At 35.1% G+C, this 22,837-nt stretch overlaps 1 protein-coding gene across 4 annotated transcripts in view; it reads left to right on the top strand.

The window, feature by feature from the left end:
• CTNNA3 (catenin alpha 3) overlaps window positions 1–22,837 on the top strand; it is a 1,445,036-nt gene that overhangs the window by 1,382,808 nt on the left and 39,391 nt on the right. The window lies entirely within an intron of this gene.

Here is a 22,837-nt window from a genome sequence, read left to right as displayed (position 1 = left end):
CTTTAGAGTAGTTTGGTAATAAAATAATATTTTATATCTATATTGGATTCAGTTATCAGTGACTTTGAGAAGGAGGACGAGGACCGAGATTATAAATTTAAGTTAATGTAAGATATCATGAATGTTCTAGGAATTTAGATTTATAAATTTAGACTTATAATTTTTGAAAATTACAACAGTATATTTATAAATTTGTAATATGTAGGACCTTGATAGCCTGACATTGGGTTTTCCCTCAATAAACTAACACTCTTAAAAAGAACATAATTCTAAAGACATAAGCAAAGAATTACCATCAAGGGTAGAGGGCAGAGAACTAATCCTTATTGACTGTCTATCTCTTGCCTATATTTTATCTCATTTAATCTTCACAATAGCATGCTAGATAGTTTATTTACTTGTTTTGTTTGCTTTAATACTTGAAAATAATGAAATTCAGAAAGGTTAAATAGCTTCCCCAAGATCATACGAGTAAATGTCAGAATTGGGATTTACCTACAAAAGCCTATGGTTTCTCTGTTTAGGTAGAAAACCTTGAATCTATGATGACACTGAGAAGCACAAATCGAAAATGAATAATTTGGAAATTATGTGTAGTTATTATTAGAGATAGGGTTCAATTTCCTTGATATTTATATTTTGCAAAAAACAACAACAAAAAAAGAAAATATACAAACCAACACAAACTGGGCAATATTGATGCCCTGTCACTTTTCAAAGGAATATGCTTTAAGTAGTCACAATCTATACACACAGAAATATTGTGTATGAATACATGCATGTTTTCATGAATGCATATACACACACAGCATGTGTATGCTTATATACACATTTTAAAGTATTGTATCTTTATTCTGTATTATTAGACATTCTGTTTGCATTATCTCATTTAACATTATGCTATTTAAAAGTGTTTTAAAAATGTATTTATTTGTATACCTAAATCTATCTTCTGTTTAGTTTTCTTAATTTCACACACCATCATTTACAAGGTTTAAATCAATATAAATTTTATTTATAATTATATGCTATTTCTTCATGTTGTCTGAAACTAAGTTTTCAAAGAAATTGATAGTTCAGCATACATTTTGCTGCAGAAATATATTACTGTTGATTGTCCCTCCAAAATATAATTTCCTCCAAATATATGAATTGAGTTTGTATTCCTTCCTGTTTGGGATGATGATTCAAATTCATAAACTTTACATATTTTATAGGTAGATTAAGTACAAGCCATTTAGAATTCATGATTTACAATTTAAAAGCTGAGTCATTATATAAAGCGAGGAATAACATTGCAAATCCAAAACTATTTGTCATCATTTTGCCACAATTTCCCTTTAGAAAAAAGTAAATCTGAAAAATAGGAAGCATGCCCCCTTTTACATGCTCTACTGCCACCTGTTTGCAGGTAGATAGTAAAGCTTGATTGATTGATTTTTGTGGATCTTTTTTTTTTTTTTTTTCTAATTACAGTTGACATTCAGTATTATTTTATATTAGTTTCAGGTGAACAGCATAGTGGTTAGACATTTATATAATTTACAAAGTGGTCATCCCAATAAGTCTAGTACCCACCATACTTAGTTATGACACCATATATAGTTATTATAATATTATTGACTATATTCCTTATGCTGTACTTTGCATCCTTATGAATATATTGTAACTACAAATTTATACCTTTTTATCCCTTCACCTTTTTTATACAGATCCCCAACCCACCTCACATCTGGCAACCATCAGTTTATTCTCTGTATCTATGAGTCTGCTTCTGTTGTTTATTCATTTATTTTGTTCTTTATATTCCACATGTAAGTGAGATCATATGGTATTTTTCTTTCTCTGCCTGACTTATTTTACTTAGCATAATACTCTCCGGGTCCATCCATGTTGTTGCAAATGGTAAGATTTAATTTTTTATGGCCCAGTAATGTTCCATTGTATATATGTACCACTTCTGCTTTATCCAATCTTTTGTTGATGGCACTTAAGTTGCTTCCATATCTTAGCTGTTGTGAATAGCACTGCAACAAATATAGGGAACATATATCTTTTCGAAGTACTGTTTTGGATTTTTCAGATAAATGCCCAGAAGTGGAATTTCTAGGTCATAAGGTAGTTCTATTTTTAATTTTTGAGGAACCTCCGTACTGTTTTCCATAGTGGTTGCACCAATTTGCATTCCCACCAACAGTGCACAAGGGTTCTCTTTTCTCCACATTCTCACCAACACTTATTGTTTGTTGACTTATTGATGATAGCTGTTCTGATAGCTGTGAGGTGATACAGCATTGTGGTTTTAATTTGCATTTCTTTGATAACTAGTGGCACTGAGCATCTTTTCATGTCTATTGGCCATCTGTATGTCTGCTTTGGAGAAATGTTTTTTCAGGTCCTCTGCCCATTTTTTTAATTGAATTGATTGGGGGTTCTTTTGGTGTTAAGTTGTATGAGTGCTTTATACATTTTGGGTATTAACTCCTTATAGAATGTATCATTGATGAATATCTTCTCCCAGTCAGTAGGTTGTCTTTTCCTTGTGTTGACAGTTTTCCTTGCCGTGCAAAATCTTTGTAGTTTGATGTAGTCCAATTTGTTTATTTTATCTTTTATTTCACTTGCCCAAGAAGGTATATCAGAAAAAAAATATTACTAAAAGCAATATCACAAAATGTATTGCCTATGTGCTCTAGGAGTTTTACTGTTTTGGTCTTAATTTAAGTATTTAATCCATGTTGAGTTTATTCTTGTATATAGTGTAAGAAGGTGGAATAGTTTAAATTTTTTGCATGTATCTGTCCAGTTTTCCCAACGCTGTCTTCTTGTATAAACCCATTGTATATTCTTGTCTTCTTTGTCATAGATTAACTGACCATATAAGCATGGGTTTATTTATGGGCTCACTATTCTGTTCTATTGATCTTTGTGTCTGTTTTTAAGCCAGTACCACACTGTTTTATCACTATAGCCTTGTAGTATAGTTTAGTATCTGGTAATCCCTTTAATTTTGTTCTTCTTTTTCGAGATTGCTGTGGCTATTTGGCTATTTTGTGGTTCCATATAAATTTTAAGATTATTTATTCTAGTTCTTTGAAAAATGTCATTAGTATTTTGATAGGGATTGTGTTGAATCTATAGATTGCTTTGGGTAGTATAGCCATTTTAATGATGTTAATTCTCCCTATCCATGAGCACAATATATGCTTTCATTTATTTTTATCTTCTTCAATTTTTTTCTTCAATATCTTATAATTTTACAAGTATAGGTTTTTACCTCACTGGTTAAATTTATTTCTAGGTATTTTCTTTTCTTTCTTTCTTTCTTTCTTTCTTTCTTTCTTTCTTTCTTTCTTTCTTTCTTTCTTTCTTTCTTTCTTTTTTTTTGATGCAATTGTAAATAAGATTGTTTTCTTAATTTCTTTTTCTGATAGTTTTTTATTGATGTGTAAAAATGCAACTGATTTCTGTATATTAGTTATGTTTCCTGCTACTTTACTGAATTCATTTGTCAGTTCTAATAGTTTTTATGTGGAATATTTAGGGTTCTTTCTATGTAATATATTTTCATTTGCAAACATTAACAGCTTTACTTCTTCCTTTCCAATTTAGGTGGCTCTTACTTCTTTTTCTTATCTGACTGCTGTGGCTAGGATTTCCAATACTATGTTGAATGAAAGTAGTGAAAGTGGACATTCTTGTCTTTTTCCTGATCTTAAGGAAAACACTTTAGCTTTCCCCCATTGAGTATGATGTTAGCTGTGGGTTTGTAATATATGGCCCTTATTATGTTAAGGTATGTTTCCTCAATTCCCACTTTCCTGAGAGTTTTAATCATAAACGGATGCTGGATTTTGTCAAATGTTTTTTCTCCAGCTATAGATATGATCATATGATTTTTTTTTCCTTCATTTTGTTTATGTGGTGTATTATGTTAATTGATTGGTGGATATTGAACTAACCTTGCATCCAAGGAATAAATCCTACTTGATCATGATATATGATCTTTTAAATGTATTGCTGAATTCAGTTTGCTAATGTTTTGTTGAAGATTTTTGTATCTATGTTCATCAGAAATCTGGGTCTATAATTTTCTCTTTTTTGTAATGTCTTTGGACTCAGGGTAATGCTAGTCTTGTATGAGCTTGAGAGTTTTCTCTCCTCTTGAGTTTTTTGGAATAGTTTGAGAAGGACAGGCATTAATGCTTTTTTGACTGTTTGGTAAAATTCACCTGTGAAACCATCTGGTCCAGGACTTTTGTTTGTTGGAAGTTTTTGATTACTGAATCTGTTTTTTTTTTTTTAAAGAGTGGTCTGTTCAGATTTGTGGTTCTTCTTGATTCAGTCTTGAACGATTTCATGTTTTAGCAATTTATCCATTTCTTCCAGATTGTCCACTTTCTTTACATAGACTAATTCATAGTGTTTTCTTATAATCCTTTACATTTCTGTGTTGTTATTGTCATTTCTCCTCTTTCATTTTGAATTTTCTTTATGTAGATCCTCTTTCTCTTTTATTTTATTTTACTTTTTTGATAAGTTCATTTAAAGGTTTATCAATTTTGTTTACCTTTTCATAGAACCTGCTCTTGCTTTCATTGCTTTTTTGTATGATTTTTTAAAAACTATTTTGCTTATTTCAGCTCTGATCTTTTTTATATCCTTTCTTCTACTAACTTTGGGCTTTGTTTTCTTTTCTTCTTCTAGTTCCTTTAAGTGTAAAGTTCAATTGTTCAGTTGAGATTTTTCTTGTTTTTGAGGCAGGCCTGTATTGGTGTGAATTTCCCTCTTGGGACTGCTTTTGCTGTAACCCACAGGTTTTGGGATGTTGTGTTTTGTATTTCATTGGTCTCAAGATATTTTTTGATTTGGTCTTTGATCTTATTGTTAATCCATTGATTGTTTAGTAGCATGTTATTTAGATTTTGTGTGTTTATGTTTTGTTTTTTAGTTTTTGTTTTTTTTGTTTTTCTTTCTTGTAATTGATTTCTAGTTTTATACCATTGTGGTCAGAGAAGATGCTTGATATGATTTCAATTTTCTGAAATTTATTGAGACTTATTTTATAGTCTAACATGTGGTCCAGCTTAGAAAATGTCCTATGTGTACTTGAAAAGAATGTATATTCTGCTCCTTTGGAGTGAAATGTCTAAAAATGTCCATTAAACCTGTCTGGTCTAATGTGTCCATTAAGGCTGTTATTTCCTTGTTGATTTTCTCTCTGGAAGATCTAGCCATTAATATAGATGGGATGTTAAAGTCCCCTACTATAACTATTACTGTTCTCTCCCTCTATGTCCATCAATATTTGTTTTATATATTTATGAGCTCCTATGTTGGCTGCATAAATGTGTACAAGAGGTATATCTTCTTGTTGGATTGATCCCTTTATTATTATGTAATCTTCTTGCTTGTCTCTTCATATGGCCTTTGTTTTAAAGTCTATTTTATTTGATGTAAATATTGCTGCCCCAGCTTTGTTTTTTTTCTTTCCATTTGCATGAAATATCTTTTGTCCATCCTTTTATTTTCAGTCTCTATGTGTTTTTTTATCTGAAGTGGGTCTCTTGTAGACAGCATACATATGGATATTTTTTTTTCTTTTCAATCTATTTGGCTACCTATGTCTTTTGATTGGAGCAATTAATCCATTTACATTTAAAGATATTATTGATTGGTACATAGTTATTGCCATTTTATTATTCATATTTATGTAGTTTTCTTTCTCCTTTTTTTTCTTAAAGAAGTCCCTTTAACATTTCTTTGTAATACTGGTTTGGTGGTGATGAACTTATTCTTATCTGCAATGAAAAGCTTTTAAAATGCCTTTCATTTGCTTAGGCCAAAGCATACTTTCTTTACTCTCTTGGTGATCCTGAGTTCTTATCGTGTTCTTTTTCTTTTTTTCAAGCGAGGATGCTCTAATTTTTGCAGTATCAGTGACAAGGTGACAATTATTTTACTATAAGGTCTTTTGAAAAGTAATAAGTGTGTTTCTAATGTTGAGAAACTCATTAAAAATTATAGAGATTTTGTACTCAAAACTACAGTTTGCTGATGTTCAGTTGCAGATTATTCAAAGTTCACTAAAGTGTGCATTCCAAAATTAAGTTCATGAAACATTTATTTTAGCAAATATATTTCATTAAAAAGAACTAAGTATGAAGGGAGTACATTTCTGGAGTGAATAGGCAGAGTGCTTTAGGGTTTAGGGTAAAGAAGATAAACTTAGAGCATAAAGAAATTTGAAGATCATTGTCATAATAGACAATTTAATTAAAATACTTTTCCAATCTTCCTTATGTTTTTCAGCAAGTACTTATCCTTAAGTTACATGTTTTACTTATAAGGAAACCAAAGTTACTTTAAAACCCAACTATGAATTGAGCATCCTCTCTGTGCCAGGCATCTTAGAACATCTGGGGGATGAAAAGATGAGTATATGGTGCCTCCTTTAAGATGCTCAAATATGCATATAGAATACACCTAAATGTACAAAAATGACTCCAAAATAATATAATAAATTATGAAATAATGGTATGCCCAAAAGCACATAGTAAGGGTTAAGGAAATAATAAATCCACTAATGTGGCAAATGGGCAAGAGAAAATTCCATAAATAGCTTAACTTTAATTGGGCCTTGATTAACATGTAAAATCAAATGTATTCTTATAGTGGAAGGAGAGAAAAAAAAGTTTCAAGATAGATGGAACAACTGAAATAAAAAGATAAGAATGGGTAAATATAAAGAATTTTATGGAAATAGAAAATGATCTGATGTCACTACAAACAATTATACTTGGTACTGTTGGTTTTTGTATTGGGGAGGGTGAGGAATAAAACAGAACCTGCAAATGAAAGTAGGGCTGTTTAAAAAGGATCATTTATAGCATTTTAACTTTACTCTGTAAGCAACTGAATTAATTGAAAAAATCTAACTTTGAGTTGGGCGTAAACAGATCCCTGTAGTTGGAAGCTAACTGTTTTTGAAAAGGTGGTGATAAATTGGAAAGATGAGGGAGTGGAAGACAGGCCTATTAGGAACTTACTTTTTAAAAAAAAATAGTACAATAGAATAACAGTGAAAATTTAGATTAAGACAATGTTGGTGAGAGTGGAATGCAGTGTATTCGTGCAAGAAAAAATTCTGAGCTAAGAGTTATTAGTGTCAATGATCTATTGAATGTTAAGGATGAAGGAGAAAGAATAATTGATTTTCCCCCAAGGTTTTCAGATTTGGCAGCTTACTTAGTCAACAGTGCCATCATTAACCAAAAGCTATATGCTATATAAAGGAGAGCAGATTAGGAAGCATAGGGCAATTCAAGCAGATTCTTCTTTTTAAATTTAAGTGACTAAGGGGCATCCAAAAATGAAGGTCTAGGAGAAGTTGGGTATATCATTCTGGAAGTCGGGAGACAAGTATGAAGGAGAAATATATGGGACTATCCAGTGAAATTTTGTTGAATAAGATAAAATACAGCATAGAGATCTAGAAGAAAAATTTTCCACACAGAAGATATTCTAATGTGCCTATATCAGATGCAAAGACTTGGTTGTGGTAGGTTAAACAAACTGGCAGTTTACTGTCTCCGTAAAAAGAGTCTCAGAATGGGCAAACAAAGACTGTTATGGCAGCTTCACAGAGTCAACAGGGAATCAGGCACTTTTGTCTTTCTGCTTTCTCATCCTTGATTTCTGGCGTTCATTTCTATCAGAGTCAAAATATGTTTTTAGCTCTAGCTCTAGCTTTTATATTCCAAACAGTAGAAATGATAAGAAACAGAAGCAAACATTTCTTACATCTGTATGTCTCTTCCAAATGCTTTATTTTACATGTTATTGAATAGAATTTAATTATATGGCTGTATATAACTGCAAGGGATACTGCGAAATGTAAAATTTGTTTGTGTGTATGTGTGTATGTTTTAATCTGGGCACATTGCTTTCCCCAGTTAAGTCAGTTTTGTTTTTTATGAAGAGAAAATAGATATTGGGTGGCAACTAGCAATTTCCACCAGATTCCTCTATGAATACAGAAATTACAGCAGTACTCACATGTGTTGTAATTGCCTGCTCTTTATACATATACCCCACTAGGCTAAAAATGTCCTTGAATATTTTTGAATAATTGAAAGTTCAATGGCCAATGACTATAAATAATGCAGAAATTTCAGGTTGACTGGGCCTTAAAGTGCCTATTGGATTTTGCATTTATAAGGCAGCTTTATATCTTTTCCAAAGCAGTATTAATAACAAGGTGAAGGAAAAAAATTAGACCATAGTGAGCCAAATACTTATTATGCAGTGACAGAGAAAAGATGGTAGCATAGACTAAATTTTCCTAAAGTTTGTAGTTGAAAGGAAGGAGAAAGAGATGGGGAAGAGAGGAAGAAATATTCAAGGGACAGATAACTGCTGGAAGCTTTTATTTATTTATTTATTTATTTATTTATTTATTTATTTATTTATTTATTTATTTAACATTTTTATGTTTGTATTTTTTAAGATGGCACTAATTGAGAAAATTCTTAGGTGAAGAGCAAGAGGAAGCCAGAAAAGAATGGATCTATGAAAATATAAGACGAAAACATAAAACTAATAGAATAAAGTCTTAAGCAAAGGAGAGGAAATGGAATTAGGAAAATAGGTATAAGTTAACAGTAATGATTTGAGCTATTAATATTGTATTCTAGACATTGTTCTACCAGAATTGAGCTCCAAGACATTGCCTGGATTATGGAACTTGACTCAACTTCAATCACATGAAAATGAAGTCATCATGACCTTCCAATGTTTGTCATTCCGCAAAGAAAGAGGGAGTATATAAAAATGAAATTGAAAACAGGATAGCAAAACACAATGAAACTATGTAGTTAAACATACTATTGCAGATCAGTTATCATTGACATTAATATACTAATATAGGAATATAGTAAAAAATATAACTCTAAGAAGATTATTATGTACCTGGGTCACCCAAAAGCTTTCCCATAAATAATCCACCAATTGTTTCTCTAGTGTCCTCATGCATAGTGCAATGTGAGGAAGCTATTATATTTTGTGAAAGGTATAAAAATTAATATTTTTGTATATTCTAGCACATACACACACACCCACACACACACTAGGGGTGCCAAAAAAGTGTATGCACATGACTTGTATTCATCTTTGTTATTGTTATATATTGTGTATTACAATTATAATAGTTTTTTTTTTCTTAAATTTTATATACTTTTTTTTCACCCTATACAACATAAAATTTAGGAGGAAAAAAAGTTAAATAATGTAAATGGTTTCAAACTCTTAAAATTATTCTTTCTCTAACTGTTATGTTTTCAGTCCAGCAACTTTTTAATACTACTTAAAACTGATTAATTATGTAATCACTGTGTTTTGTGTATTTACTTTAATATATTTAATTGTGCGCTCTTACCCTGAAGCAGGTGTGCCAAAGCTACAATTTTAAAAATTGAATAAATAAATAAAACTAATCAGTCAGGGGAGAAAGATCAACAAGATTGAAAATTTGCCAAGCAACTACAGCTTAGCCTTAGCAGAAATCAAGGGGCAGTGTGCATGCAATTAAGAATGATAGGAAACAGCAAAAATACAGCTATTGACCAAAAGAGACACTAGGGTCTGCACATCTCAGGCAATCAAGTACATACAGAATGACTTAGTAGGTTAATGTGCTTGCCACGTTAAGACGTTAAGGGGATTAGTTAATGAGCTTTCTGAACCAACTGCAATCATTGGTAGTCATCAAGAAAATTGAGAAAACTAAAGAAGATTTGGAAAATTAACTGAAGTATTTATATATTTAAAAAAGGGTAGAGAGATATATGAACTGGAATGCAGAGAGGTGAAAGAAATGAAGAAGGGGAGAGTGTGGGGACAGAGCCAGGAGTGCAGTTTCCAGGCTCTCGTCCTCACATGGAAAGGTGTTCACTCAGGTAGTAAATGGCCATCAGCTGTGATTGTATGGCCATCAGCTGTGGCTAGTTGGCCATCAGCTGTAACCAGTGAGCCATTGGCCACTAATATAACTGCTGTGGTTAGGCTAGCAGCAAATGGGAGCTAGAAACAAGATGGTGGCTGAGCTAGTGAGAGCAGATTGCAGTTAGGCACTGTGGATTGCTGCTAGTAGGTGAGGTTGGTTGGCAGAGAGAAGTAGACAGTAGGTTGCGGGAAGTGTGGCTCCTACTTCCTGTGTCTTCAACCCAGCAGCCAGCAAGAATATAGTGGTATGACTCCCCTATGTATGGCTCCGTGGGTGTTCCTTTTTGGCCTCACCATATCCTGCACTCTGGCGGGGCAGCGGGAGCTGAGACCCCGCATGACACCCTGCATGACATAGAGGAATGCAGAGACAGGTAAAGAGAAAAAGTAAAGAGGACAATACACTTTGATAATAAGTTTAATTCTAGAGGAATTTGTTTCTGTGTTTGTTTAATGCTGGGTAGGAGACTGTGGGGGCAGAGCCCCAGAAAGTAGTTTCCAGGCTCTCGGCCTCACATAGACAGGTGCTGGCTCAGGTAGTAAATGGCCAACTGTGATTGCATGGCCATCAGCTGTGGCTAGTTGGCCGTCAGCTGTAACCAGTGAGCCATTGGCCACTAATATAACTGCTGTGGCTAGGCTAGCAAAGAAGAGAGAAGAGAAAGAATGGGGGCTAGCAAGAAGATGGCGGCTGGGCTGGCAAGCGTGGATGGCGGTTTGCGGACAGTGTGAATCCAGCCTCCATTGAGAGTATAGTGCCGCCAGAGAGAATATAGTGGTATGACTCCCCTACCTATGGCTCCGTGGGTGTTCCTTTTTGGCCTCACCATATCCTGTGTTCTTGTATGGGGAGCGGGAGCAGAGACCCCGCAGGCCGCCCCGCACGACAGAGACAAATGGAAGTAATTAGACTTCAGTAATTCAAATACTCATATATTTTAAAAACAAGAAAAGGTATGCTGTTTCTTGGTGAGGTGGACTAAGAAGTTATCTTGGTATAGGGACAAAGTCCCAGAGAGCAGTTTCCAGGCTCTTGACCTCCCATGGAAAGGTGGGGGCTTGGGTAGTAGCTGTAACTAGTTGGCTACTAGCTGTAACCAGTTAGCCATTGGCCACTGATATAGCTGATATGGCTGAGCTAGCAAGGGCAGGTTGCAGTTAGCGATGGGTTGGTTGGTTGGCAGAGAAGTGGACGGCGGATTGCGCATCATGTGGCTCCTGCTTCCTGTGTCTTCAACGCAGCCGCCAGCGAGAATATAGTGGTATGACTCCCCTATCTATGGCTCTGTGGGTGTTCGTTTTTGGCCTCACCATGTCCTTGTGCGTTCTTGTGTGGGGAGCAGGATTATAGTCCCTGCATGACACTTGGTGTCTAGATAAACTGATGTTATGATGGATTTGATTATCTTGAAAACACTGATTATGCCATGCATCCAGTTGTAATAGCACTTGGAGGAAACTTAGAAATAATCTGTTCATGTTAGACCTATCTAACTCAAATTAACTTTCCAAACAACTGAATAGGTCGGACTTTCAGTGATTTGCCCTAAATCATGAAGAAATCTAAAAGAACCAGGACTGGAATCTCTCATGTTCTTCACTTTATTGCTGCTGAAAGTAAGCCTTATGGCCTCCCAGGGAGTTAAGTAGAGAAATGACAGGAGGTGATATTAGTATACCCAGCCAGGATGATGGCTACTTATATCAAGAGATAAGGAATGGTTTAATTGAAACATGTGAGAAAACACTGAAAAAAAGCACAGTATTAATTAATAATAATGATGACTGTGGGGACAGAGTCCCAGAGAGCAATTTCCAGGCTCTCGGCATCACATGGAAAGGTGCTGGCTCGGTTATTAGATGGCCATCAGCTGTAACAGCCATTAGCCACTAATATAACTGTTGTGGCTATGCTAGGGGCTTGGGTTGGTTGGCAGAGAAGTGGATGACAGATTGCAGCTAGCAATTCGGTTGGTTGGCAGAGAAGTGGACCGCGGATTGCAGCTAGCAAGTGGGGTTAGCAAGCGCAGATGGTGGATTGCGGATCGTGTTGACCCTACTTCCTGTGTCTCACCCAGCCGCCAGTGAGATGGTGGTGCAGGAAGACCCCGCATTGGGGTACTGGTGGATGTTTGCTTTTGTGTCTCGACCAGCCTCCATCTAGAATATAGTGGTATGATTCCCCTATCTATGTCTCCATTGGTGTTCCTTTTTGACCTTACCATATCCTACGTTCTTGTGCAGGGAGTGGGAGCTGAGACCCTGCATGACAATGACTTAATGATCTTTGATTCTTAAGAAAGCCTGACCAGAATGTACTCTTCATCTTCCACATGAGAAGCCAACATGAAGCGATGGGAAAACTACTGGACTCCAAATTAGGAGACCCAGGTTGTAGTTTCGACATTACTTTCTTTGGGTCTGTTTCCTCATCTATCTATAAAACTAAAGTTCGGGATTAAATGAGCTCTATCATTCCTTCCAATTTAGGGTTTCTGATTTTATTCTCTTTTATAATGAATGTTAATTTCCTTTCTCATTTTCTCTTGTGTATATTCTTTAGCTATTTTCTTTGTGGTTATCATGGGGATTGCATTTACCATACTAAATTTATAACATTCTATCTTGAATTTGTATCAGTTGAACTTCAATAACATACAAAAATTCTGCTTCTTTAACAACTCTGTCCTCCATCCCTTTCAGTTGTTAATACACAAAATTACATCTTTATATATTGTGTCCAAAAATATAAACTAATAAAAGTTTTAATGCATTATATCTTAAATTATGTAGAATAAAATATGGGTTTAAAAACCAAAATTACATTAATACTAACTTTTAGAATGATTGTTTTCTTAAACGTATTACCTTCTTAAATCTTATAGAAAATAAAAAGTGGAGTTACACAATATTGTTACAATAATACTAGCATTTATAATTGCAAATATATTTACCTTTAGTAAGATCTTTATGTCTTCATACAGCTTGGAGTTACTGACTAGTATCTTTTCATTTCAACTTGCAGGACTCTCTTTAGCATTTCTTGCATGGCAGATCTAGTGGTACTGAACTCTCTCAGTTTTTGTTTACCTGAGAAAGTCTTAATTCCTCCCTCATTTTGGAAGGACAGCATTGCTGGATATAGTATTCTCAATTGATAATTTTCTTTTAGCATCTTGAAAATATCATCTCGATATCCTCTGGCCTTCAAAGTTTCTGATGAGAAATCTGCTTATTATTGAGAATCCCAAATTCTCTTTTTGTGCTTTGCTTTCAAGTTTAATTATAATGTGTGTTGGTAGAAGCCTCTTTGAGTTCACCTAACTTGGAGTTTGTTGAGATGTTTGGATGTTTATATTATGTATTCTATCAAATTTGGGAAGTTTTCAGCCATGTTTTCTTCAGTGGGCATGTTGGTCAGCTTGAATGTCCTGTAAGTCCTTTAGGATCTGTTCCCTATTCTTGTCTTTTTTTTCTGTCGTTCCCAGACTTGTTCATTTCATTGTCCTATCTCCAAGTTTGCTGATTTTTTCTTTTGTCTGCTCAAATCAGCCTTTGAAAACCTGTACTGATTATTTTTATTTTATTTATTTCTTCAATTACAATTGACATACCGTATTATATTAGCTTCAGGTGTACAACATAGTGATTAAACATTTATATAACTTTTGAAGTGATCACCCCAATAAATTTACTATCCATCTGACACCATATATAGTTGTTACAATATAACTGATTATATTTCCTATGTTATGCATACATCCCCATGACTATTGGGTAGCTACAAATTTGTACATCTTAATCCCTTCCCCTTTTTCACCCAGCCTCCCAACCCTCTCCTATCTGGCAATCATCAAAATTTTCTTTGTGTTCATGAATTTATTTCTGCTTTGTTTGCTCATCTATTTTGTTTTGCAGAATTTCACATGTAAGTGAAATCACATGGTATTCGTCCTTCTTGTCTGACTTATTTCACTCATAATAACACTTTCCAGATCCAACCATGTTGTCACAGATGGCAAGCCCTCATTCTTTTCAATGGCTGAGTAATATTCCATTGCACACATGTACTACATTCTCTTTCTCCACTCATCCATCGATAGGTTACCTCCATATCCAGATCACCATAAATAATGCTACAATGAACATATGGACACATACCATGTTTCCCTGAAAATAAGACCTAGCTGGACAATCAGCTCTAATGTGTCTTTTGGAGCAAAAATTAATGTAAAGCCCAGTCTTATTTTACTATAATATAAGACTGGGTATAATTTAATACAATACAATACAATACAATACAATACAATACAATACAATACAATACAATACAATACAATACAATACAGGGTCTTATATTAATGTTTGCTCCAAAAGATGCATTAGAGCTGATTGTCTGACTAGGTTTTATTTTCAGTGAAACACGGTACTTGTATGTCCTCTCAGATAACAGTTTTGCTTTTCTTCTGATATATACTCAGAAGAGAATTACTGGATCCTTTTTCATCTTTCATTATAGCCTTTTTTTTAAAGTCTATTTTGTCTGATATAAGTATTTTAACCCCAATTTTTCTGTTGTTTGTTTCCATTTTCATGAAATATTTTTTCCATCTCTCTATTTTCAGTCTGTGTGTTTTTCAATCTGAAGTGAGTCTCTTGTAAGTGGCATAGGTAAGAGGCTTATTTTCTAATGTGTTCAGCCACCCTATGTCTTTTTATTAGAACATTTAATCCATTTACAGTTAATTGTTGATACCTATGTAGTTATTGCCATTTTATTATTCATATTTTTAATATTTTTGTTATTTTTTTCTTAAAAAATCCCCTTTAACATTTTCTGTAATACTGGTTTGGTGGTGATAAACTCCTTTACCCTTTTCTTGTCTAGCAAGCTCTTTATCTGTCCTTTGATTGTAAACGATAGCTTTGCTGCATAGAGTAACCTTGGTTGTAGGTCGTTTCTTTTTGTCACTTTGAATATGTCCTGCCAATCCCTGCAAATTTCTGTTGAGAAATTAACTGACAGTCTTATGGGAGTTCCCTGGTTGATAATTGTTTTTCTCTTGCTGCTTTTAAGGTTCTCTTTGTCTTTAATTTTTGGCATTTTAATTATTATGTGCTTGGTATGGGCCTCTTTGGGTTCATCTTGTTAGGGACTCTCTTCACTTCCTGGGCTTATATATTTATTTCCTTCTTAAGGTTAGGGAATTTTTCCAACATTATATTTTCAAATAGGTTTTCAATTCCTTGCAATCTCTCACTTCTCTTTCTGGTACCCTTATGATGTAAATGTTGGTATGCTTAATGTAATCCCAGAAACCCCTTAAACTATTCTCATTATTTTTTTAATTCTTTTTTTCCTTTTACTGTTCTGATTGGATATTTTCTGCTATCTTCTAAATTTCTAATTCAGTTTATGTTTTATCTAATCTTCTGTTGATTCTCTCTAATGTATTTTTCATTTCATTATTGTATTCTTTATTTGTGTCTGGTTCCTTTTTATGGTTCCTGTCTCTTTGAAGTTTTCATCGAGATCATTGAGCATCCTAATAACCAGTGCTTTGATCTCTGCATCTAGTAGATTGCTTGTCTCCATTTTGTTTAGTTCTTTTTCTGGAGCTTCATTCTGTTGTTTTATTTGGGACATGTGTCTTTGTCTCCCTGTTTTGGCCATCTCCCTGTGTTTGTGTGTATGTATTAGACAAGGCTGCTATGTCTTCCAGTCTTAGTAGAGTGGCCTTAGGTAGTAGGTGTCCTGTGGGGCCCAGTGGCACAGTCTCCCTGGTCACCTGAGCTGGGTGCTGAAGGTGTGTCCCTTATGTGGGTTGTGTGTGCCCTCCTGTTGTAGTTGAGTCTTAGTTGCTGTTTGTACAGCAATGGGATGGATTGACCCTCAGGCTGATTGGTTGTGAGGACTGGCCATGACTACAGTGGAGGAGGTGATGTGCAGGTGCTGACCCTACAGAACAGGATTTGCTTTAGCAGGGCTCTGGTGCCTGCTCAGTCTGCCCTTGAGTGTGTCATTTGTGCAGGTGGGTATGTGGTGTTCTAGTGTGGTCTTAAGCTGTCCACTGGGTATATTGGTTCTGGGACCTGTTGGGCTCTCTTGCAGGCCAAATTCAGCTTCTGCCTGTGTCCTGCATGGGGCCACTTAGTATGAGCTACATAGTGACCTGAGATGGTTGCTACTTGTGCTGAAGCTTGGCGATTCTTGTGAGAGGCTAAGCTGAAATCTGAGTCTGGCTGCTATTAGCACTGGTTTTGGGCTGCTTAGCAAGAGCTATGAGGCATGCCAAGGCTACATGTTGCTTGTTTGAAGTTTGTGAGCCTTTGAGATATTTTAAGAAAGTTTGCAGCATGAGATAAGACAGACCATTTATATGGAAAAGCCAATGGAAGCACCTTGGGTAGGCCTACAATTTGGGTGGGGTCTCAGGGATCACCAAGGCAGGACAAGTGGTGTTCACCAAGTTGATGAAAGCTCAGATATGATGCCAATATGTATATGCAGGCTGGGTGGGGGAAGGAGATGCATCTGAGGAAAAGTGTTTTCTGCCAACACTTCTGTCTGTCAGAAAACTGCCCTTTCAGCCCTGGCCCTAAAGCCAGACAATTCTTTTTTTTCCCCCTATATGTCCCTGGTGCCTTTCAAGCTGCTGTGCTAGTGCTGGAGCTCATGGCGCGTGAGTCCATCAGGGAGTAAGTCCATCAACAGGCCCTTTAAGAGGAGTGCCTGGGACTTCAGCAACCCTCTGTCTCACTCAGCCACAATCTCTGCTGGTTTTCACAGCCAGAAGTATAATGGGGACTTATCTTCCTGGCACTAGAACTCTGGGCCAGAGAGCCTGGTGTGGAGCTGGGAATCTTCAATCCTCAGGGGGAACCAACAAAGCCAAGATATCCATCCCTCCTGATTTTTAATCATCACATGTGGGTGTGATACCAGACTGGACCAAATCTTTACCACTCTGACTGGTCTCAATACGGCTTCTTTTGTATATCCTTAATTATAGGACTTCTATTCAAGTAGATGTCAGGTTATTCTCAATGATGGTTGCTCTGTAGTTTAGTTGTATTTGTGATGTGGTCATGGGAGGGGGCAAACACAACGTTAACCTACTCTGCCATCTTGACTGGGAGCCCCTGTAGAGATTTTTTTTTTTTTTTTTTAATTTTAGTTATTGTACTTTTTAATTCCAGAATTTCTTTTTTTTTTATGTTTCCCGTCTCTTTATTGATATTTCTTTTTCATTCATATGTCATTTTCTTGACTTACTCCATGTTTTCCTTTAGTTTTTAAGCATCTTTAATACAATTCTTTAAACATTTTTTTTTCTTATATATCTGCCATGCCTTTAAATCTGACAGTTGTTTGTTTGTTTTTTGTTTGTTTGTTTTTACTCTTTTTCTTTTCTTTGATAGAACATCCAGCTTTTTTGTTGAAAACTGGACATTTGAGTTTAATAATATGGTAACTCTGGAAATCAGATACTCCTTCTTTCCTAGGGTTTGCTATATTTTTGTTTGTTTGCTTTTTATTTTGTTTTTGTGTGGGGTTTTTAATTTTGCTTTGTTTTGCTTTTTGATTGTTTAAGGCCATCTCTGTGCCACAAATCACCTGAAGTGTAAACCAATTCTTCTCAGGTCTTTTCTGAGTGTGCGTCTTCCCAGGGCATATATAGTGACTTTATAATTTCCCCTGTATATGTGGTTGCTTTTGAATGTCCTAATCTTCAATGTCTGGCTTCTAAAACAGAGAAAGAGAAAAAATAAAGTAGGTAAATGAAAGTACTCAACCTTTAAATCCCCCGGTAGTCACTTCAGTCAGAGTATAAAGGGCTTGCAACAATAAAGGTAGGTGTAACAATTATGGTAGCTGCCTTTTTGCCTGCACTTCTGTGATGAGAAATAGTAATCAGTGATCAGGGAATGGATTCCTGATATTTAGAGTACATGGTCCATTTTGTTGACCCTGTCTCTCACACATTGTTTGCAAGCTGCCCCCGGAACACTTGCAAAGCTGCCTGACAAGTGGCTGAGGAGTAGGGAATGGATAGCTCAGACTGCGCTAAGAGCTAAAATTGATAGAAATTAACTATAATGTACCTTCCAAACCTTTCTCTGGAAATTGCAAGCCTTCAATAGACGTCATACTTCCTTAATAGTTATATCAGATAGATTCCACCAGTACAGTTGTAGTCTGGGTGGGGAGGTAGAGTTATGGTAATTTCTATTGTACCATCTTTCCAGAATCCTTGATTGTATTCCCTTTTGCTGACCCTTTCGCTTCCCAGTTCCTTTCCAAAATGTTCCTGTCAGTACTAAGTGACAAATTATAATATGACATAGCAAGTACTTGTTTTAAAACAGAAATGCTTCTAGAATTTTGCTAAAACAGTGTACATCAGTGAGAATGAGATCAGATGCTTCAGGAATTAATTGTTACTTTAAGATCCAGAGGGAAATGAAACATGTGTATCAAAATAGTACACACTATTGTCCATAATTACAGGATTGACTTGGCATGGCTTTACTGAAACTGTTGTGGTATTTCTCACAGAACAGCAGTGATTTGTTTTGTGAAAATTAAGTGATGGAGAGGACAAAATATCTGGATGAAGCATGCACACACACACACACACACACACACACACACACATAAAGTTTGATAAGGAAAGAAATGGAGGGGGAAAGGATGAAAAATACAAATGTGATGTGAGACTCTCTACTGTTAAATTTACTCCTTACAATAATTGCCATATTCTTATTTATATGTCAAATAGTTCCATATTATTAAAAATGAAAATAGTGGAAGAATTTAAGACTTAATGGACAAGACTATTTGTATTTTAGAAAAAAATCTTAGCTTAATTTTTATCAATCTTTAGAAGAGAGGGGTTAATTATTTCTATTGTGTGCTAAACAACTTGAGCCACAGAATTTTAAAGAGGTGGAAAGAGAGGCCATGAAAGTGAACAAGATGTATTTGACAGCTGTAGGATGGTGCCAGATTCTCCATTAGACAAAGTGCAGCTAAAGGAAAAGAGCAAAGCTGGATGCAAACATCCTGGTGTTCAACTGGAAGCCAGGGCGAAAAGGCACAGAACAAAAGCAGAGAGAAATTAAAATCAAGGTTAAAGATTCTAGGACAACAAAGTACTGTCGTGAAAATCCATAAAGGTGTGGATAAAGGCAGAATTGAAAGCAGATGTGAAAAAAGGCACAAGACAGGGTTGGTGACATTTGCAAAAAATAGCCATTTTAGTTCATGACTGCATGCTGAATTTATGCTTATTGCAAATTATGAAGAAATACTAGTTGTATTCATAAGATAAAAGTCCCTATGAGGGTGTATTTGTGGTGTGTGTATTGTGTGTGTGTTCCCTAGGAAAATCAATACAGTTCCACATTCTCCTCCTTTGATTAGTAAAGTATGAATGGCATTAATAGTAAATCAATAACTTTTAGTAATGAATTGTAATACTGACTTTCATGTTTTTGTTTATTCTAGGGTTTCTCATCCTTAGCACTGTGTCATTTAGGATTTGAGGCTGGATATTTATTTGTTGGGGTACTGTCCTCTCCCCACAAACAAATTCTTTGTAGAATGTTTAGCGGTGTCCCTGGTCTCTACCCACTTGATGCCAGTGTCCCCCCACCACTCAGTTGTGATAACCAAAAATGTTTTCAGACATGGCCAAATGCAAAATTGTCCCTGATTGAGAACTGTTGGCCTAAGGGAAGATAAAAATTAAGGAAAAGCTAATAATGCTATTATGGATGTTGCTACTCCTACGAGATCCTTTTACTTGGTAGGTCACCCATCTCCCAGCTATTGCCAGTGTGGGCTGCTAACATTTCACAGCTCTTCCCTTATCTAGATAATTGTCCTCAGCCCTACAGGAATAACCCTATCTGGATGGTTATGCACCATCACCCCTGCATGCCCTGGAAGCCTATAGCTGGTGACTAACTGAGAGGAGGATACAATAGGCCAGAAATTTTGCCTAAAGGTGGAACCAGCTCTGCTGTGCAATTTCACAGTCCCCTATGAGATCAGGCCAAAACTGATCTGTGACTGAAATTAACAACATTTGTATTTACTTCTACCCTCACACACCATATTCTTCCTCCTTTCCTACCCTTCTGAGAGTAGGACTTCTGTAAGCCGCTTGCACAACTTTTTTTAGGTTCTCTTTGAATGTACCGACTCCAGAGACAAATGACAACATCATTGCATTTTTACTGTCACTTTCTTTGTGGACAGGAAAGACGTGATCATAGAAAATTCTGAGTTTGATGAATTCCCTCCTCTTATTGACACATTTATATGTATTATTTTATCCCCTCAACAATGCTACAAGTACACTTCTGGTATTTTGTTGACAAAAAAACTAAGGCTAATAAATGAACATAACTTGCCAATGTCATCTGGTTAGTTAGTGATGGAGTGAAAATGTGAATCCAGGCTCTAGTTTCAGAGCTTTTTGTGTTGTTCCACACTAACATATATTTATTCTCATTTTGTTGCCCTGAAACAACATTCAGAGGTGAATAAAGAAGGTCCTTGTTCTCAAGGAATTCAGTTAGAAAGAAAAGACAAGCAAAAATAAATCTATCATTATAGGACATGTTAATTTACAAACAGAATTTGTATTTCTCATGCTTCTAAAAAAAATTGTAGCAGTTTCATTAATCAGGAAAAAAATTTAAATTAGAAACTAAATATAAAAACAGATCCTAAAGTTTTTTTTAAAGAAAAATTAAAGAAAGGGGTATTATTTAACTTTTGGGTAAATCAGTTATTCTAGCTATAGTAAACTGAAAATTAATTATTAACCACATTATATAGTTTTCATTGAGGATAGACAGCATAGACATTTCTTTAAAGAGAGAAAATGTTTATCAGGCTTCAAATTTAAAGATAAATGTATTGTGTGTGGTCATTACCTGTATAATAATTTCTAACATGATACATGATGTCCTAACTTAGGGGTCTGTAAAGACAGGAATGTTCAAATGAACATTTCTTACATTGACTCTCAATTTAACCTGAAGTTACAGCATTAAATCTCAATTTACTGAAGGCTTTTAAGCAGAGTCATGATAATATGGCCTGGGAATGCTGCTTTCTGATGATGTTGCTGATCCAAAAAAATCTGTGTAAATAAGTAAATAACACTCTAATAGCTGTAGGGGAACAAATACTTTCAGTCATCCCTGCAATAGTTAGAAGTCTCAGGAAAGTTTTTTGGTGAAGCCCTGAGTCACAGGAACTTCATGGTTGAATTTTATGATAAAGTTCTGTTTTGTTTTTTTTCAGAAGGAATACATGCCCTTTAGACATCACTCATACATTTCAAACACCGAGCAACTACTGTCTGTGTTCATTCACACGCATATGTGTGCAGACAAAGGTGTGGTATTATTTCTTATTGCTAATAACAAAATGGACATTTATGAAAGTTTTAGGAATTTCACTTACACTTTCAATCAAATGTAGAATACAAATCCACTCCTCTTCTGCACAAAGATAAATCAGTTTTAGTTTAGCCTCAGGTTCTATATTGCATAGCATGAAAAATAACATCTACAATTGAAAAAAAAAAAAACTAGCGGAGGATTTTCTGGACAACACTGAATTATCAAATTAGATTGGCTCTTTGGTCATAATAAACAACTTTAAATTTTCAATTACTTAAAGTTTTTACATCGCTCACATTTAAGCTTGATACAAATTGTTAGGACACTTTTCTCTATGTTGTTACTCAGAAGCAGGGTTTATGTACTTTATAGAATCTCACTATGAGGCCGCCATCATTTTTGTAGTAGGAAAGGAAAAGACAAAAGAGTTGTTCACTGGCTGATAAATACCTTCTAGGAGAGAAACTATTGCATGTAAGGTGCATATTGTCTAGAATATAGAAGGTGCTCATTAAATATTAACTAGTAGTAGCAGCAGTAATCGTCGTCGTCATCAGAGTAGTAGTCAGTACCACATAATATGGCATAATGATAACTTACCAATAGGTGATATTATTCGTTGATATATTTAATCTAATTGGTATAAAAGTTTATTTCAAATTAATTTTAAAGAAAGAAGCTTAGGAAAATGTTCTCTTTTCAGTGCGATAATTTCTCTGCATCTCATGAAATGGCTTATTGCCCAATCCTCTTTTAGCAGCAACACTTCTTATAAGCTTTGATAAAGAAAAAACGTCTTTGCTCTATGTCAAGGTTAAAGTTTGGTCTACACATGGCTGATGAGTAATAGAAGAAATGCACAAAGTCAATCTTAGGCTGTCCGTAACTGTATTCAGCACAAGGAAAGGGTCTTCAGACAGATACTCAGACTTTAATCTACTTCTTGCCAATGCAAATGGAGACATTTAGCCCTTAGATTGGAAGATTAGGCATAGAGACATTTTTGTTCAACATTAGGACGTTTATGCAAATGTCACATGTTCAGATTTATTCAATTGCAATATAGAGTAGAACTTCAGCTACCCAAAAATTCAAGGGTGCCATTTTGGCAAGATTAAAATTTCTAACAGCATGAGATTGTAAAATGTAGGGCAGAGTACAGCACTCCAATATGTTACAGAACTGCTCTAAGAGCAGCACAGAATTAGTAAACAAGAAGTAAATGTTTTGGTCAAAAGATACCAAAGACCTGCCGCAAAGCAAGTACATGATTTGAATAGTCTGAAGAATTTTACAGAAAATTTGAGCTCAATAATAAAGAATTGGAATAATTTGGTTAGATGGAGAGGAGAAAAGGACTATGAAACCGAGCTTAAAATAAAAATTTTGGCCATGACGCGACTCAAGGGAG

This window comes from Rhinolophus sinicus, chromosome 15, assembly GCF_057876585.1.
Source record: "Rhinolophus sinicus isolate RSI-liver-muscle chromosome 15, RSI-T2T, whole genome shotgun sequence".
Classification (NCBI taxonomy): Eukaryota; Metazoa; Chordata; class Mammalia; order Chiroptera; family Rhinolophidae; genus Rhinolophus; species Rhinolophus sinicus.
Note: the sequence above shows the minus strand (reverse complement) of the source record. Positions and strands in the feature narration are given on the sequence as shown.